At 34.7% G+C, this 3,044-nt stretch overlaps 1 protein-coding gene and 1 long non-coding RNA gene across 3 annotated transcripts in view; one reads left to right on the top strand and one right to left on the bottom strand.

Moving 5' to 3' along the window:
- LOC108761746 (uncharacterized) overlaps positions 1–1,531 on the bottom strand; it is an 18,933-nt gene extending 17,402 nt beyond the window's left edge. Inside the window, exon 1 of the long non-coding RNA XR_001940140.1 lies at positions 1,445–1,531. This is a non-coding gene — a long non-coding RNA (uncharacterized LOC108761746). The remainder of the gene's footprint in view (positions 1–1,444) is intronic.
- LOC108761733 (epidermal retinol dehydrogenase 2) overlaps positions 1–3,044 on the top strand; it is a 40,883-nt gene that overhangs the window by 36,232 nt on the left and 1,607 nt on the right. The gene's annotated exons all lie outside the window — the stretch shown is intronic.

Here is a 3,044-nt window from a genome sequence, read left to right as displayed (position 1 = left end):
CTAGCTAGTGAACTTTCTATTATATTATCTTAATTTCAGCGAAACATGTAAACATATACATGATATGACTAATTTAATTAATCATTTTGATACATACTGTACGGAGTAGTACACCATTCTTTATGCATTGCCGAAATTAAGATAATTTAATAGACATTTACTAGTTAATACGCGTATCAAGTGTTCCTGTAAACAAGGTCAACCTCTAATATTAAATGTTTTGTGCAAATAAATGCAATGAAGTTAGACATTATATTCAATTAATTATAATTACGTTTAAAGATAAATATTTTGCAAACAAATTGATTTATCAAAGAATATTATACAGTTATTACACTTTAACGGGACTTCATACGCAACATGACGAAAAAACCTTTATTGTACTTCATCGTAAATTATAATCGATCTAGTAAAATATATTTTACTTACTTTCAGGATTCCACAATATAATTTGATTTTCATTATTAAATTGCATTAATAAATTCTTATTTGTAATCTAAAAGTATAATCCAATCAGCGCGACGAATCACAAAACAGTTGCAAAACTGCTGAGTCTGCTGAACGCAGCCCATGTTTCGCTTCCCGCGCTTTGTGTGCCAACTCGATCGAGAGACTTTTCATCTAACAAAAGAGCAGGGTGCAAAAGTCTCCCGATCGGGAACACCCGACACGTTTCTGAACGGGCCATCTAGGTAACGCTGAAATACTCTCAATTGGTTTTTGAACGGCATTCGGGAGCTTGGATGCTCCCGAATGTAGTATCTGAACGCAGCCTTGGAAGACCAAAGGATTAAAGCCCCTCTGCCCTTCATGTCTATAACCGCGAAATACAAATTAAATATTGAGTTTCAATGACTTGAGATAGGCGGTTATCAGTGGGCACAACGTGAGTGAGGGGTTATTTATCATGCAGTGGATATCAATAGATGTAGGGAATCGTTTTTTGAGGTATGCACAAAGTTTGTGGGATTTGTCTGTGCATAATCTACAATAGAAGATTATGTGGTTTATGCCCTGTCTTGGGTCGCCACAAGGGCACTCCGGAGAGTCACAGGCTACATTTACACCGTGCATTTAAGCCGCGGCCTATATCCCAAATTCGACCTAAATTATTATATTAATATTTAGGTTCCTCGTTGTAAACACTTGACAATAGGATTTGATGAAGCTCTTCAAATGGTGGAACTTGAGGTAACTATAATTTATTGAACAAGTTATTCAATAGATTATTCTAATATTGTCCTAATTAATTCAGTTTTTTCTCATGAAAAAAAAGATATTTTAAATGCAACTGTCACAAAAATAAAATGGCTGTAGGTCAGGTATCGGTTTTTGGTGGCCTGACTTGAAATAGGCCGCCTGTAACTTCGATGTAAATGCGCGTTACTTACAACCATCGTTTGTTAATCTCAAATTGACAAAAGTCATGTCGTCGGTAATGGACATATATCATGATAAAAAAGTTTAAAAAATGTTTAAAGGATCATGTTCGAAGAGTTCAAAGAGTTTGTGTTCAGTAACTATTCCTATTTCTGCTACTACTGTTTCTGTTCCTATTCTTGAATCTCATGATGATAATCAGATAACCACAATTAGAGTTCTACCTGGTAAAAATTTTTTTTAGAATTTTCTTAGAATCGTATAATTTAGGAATTTTACATATAATTTGGGAATATCTTTGTAAATTTCAGAATTATTCAGAATTTCTGTATTACTGTATTTTTATATTCCGAAAAAAAAAAACTGAAAAAATCTAAAAAAAAATTAAGATATTGTTTTCTGAAATCTTCATAAATTTAAAATATGATACTTTTCCTAAATATTTTGAGATATAAATTTAAAATATATGATACTTTTTCTAAATATTTTGAAATATTATAAGAACTTTTTCACCACTAGATAAGCAACCCAAAGAATGCTCCTATGAATCTTTGAATAATGCAAATTTGAGAAAAATAAAAGGATCGAACTGGATGGGCATGGAAACGACAATTTTTATTAAACTATGTATCGAAAAACGAATATAATCCAATTAATGGACGGAAAGCGTCACAAACATATAGATATATATGAATCATTAGAACCTAAAATGAAAGTAATGGGTTTTATTAAAACGGGCGCACAAATGAAAACCAAATTAAAACATTTAAAAGAGATGTACTTTAAATGTAAACGCAACAACAACATTAGCAGTGTCGAACGCATGACCTTTTCATATTACGATGTGATGGAACAACTTTGTGGCGGAAGATCTGGATCTTGACAAATGTTATCCAGGTCATAATCCTAAACAACATTTAAGAGGTTTTAGTCGTCGGTCGGACATCTTGGGTAATGCTAATACCGGCGGTGCTGTAACTTGTAAGGGGGTGATCCCGATTGATCACGGCTCGATTGGACACCACCAATCACAGCGACCAGGTGCCTAGGAGCTTTGTAGTCTCAAACGCTGTTAGTGGCTCGTGTCCAATTGAGCCGTGTCCAACTGGGTGCCACCCCTTGTAAGCCTTATAACTCGAAAAGTACTTAATGAAAATAAACTTAATTATAGTGTTTTGGAAAGCTCTCGAGCTGTGCTACAAGAATATGCAATAAAAAAATGGGACGTCCCATTTAAGAAATTAAAAGTGACCTTTATACAATTATTCAAGGTTGAACTAATGACACCATCTTATGTCCCCCTCAAAACCATACAACTTTTGTCTGAAATATTTTTCGCTATTTTGCTTACCTGACGAGATATTCGCGTGGATGGATTAAAATGGTCCACCCTGTATACAATTATATATATGGGGCATTCTTTCTCAAATCAGCCACCCCCCTGCGCATTTTATTTTTCAAGATAAAATTTTTTTCGAAGCGTCAAAATTTCCGCCTAAACCTCAATTTTTTGATGCCGTATGGTGTTTTTTATTTCCTTCTTATGGGTGTGACCATACGTTAAAAATAATGTTCAGTGTTGCGTACGAGGTCCTCGAGTACCCCCGTGACCCCAGCAACCGGCGACGAATAAGCCGCGACAATAACATCGGGTAAAGCTAAAG

The sequence above is a fragment of the Trachymyrmex cornetzi genome, unplaced genomic scaffold (genome assembly GCF_001594075.2).
Source record: "Trachymyrmex cornetzi isolate Tcor2-1 unplaced genomic scaffold, Tcor1.1 scaffold1094, whole genome shotgun sequence".
NCBI lineage: Eukaryota > Metazoa > Arthropoda > Insecta > Hymenoptera > Formicidae > Trachymyrmex > Trachymyrmex cornetzi.
This window is presented reverse-complemented; position numbering and strand designations above follow the sequence as displayed.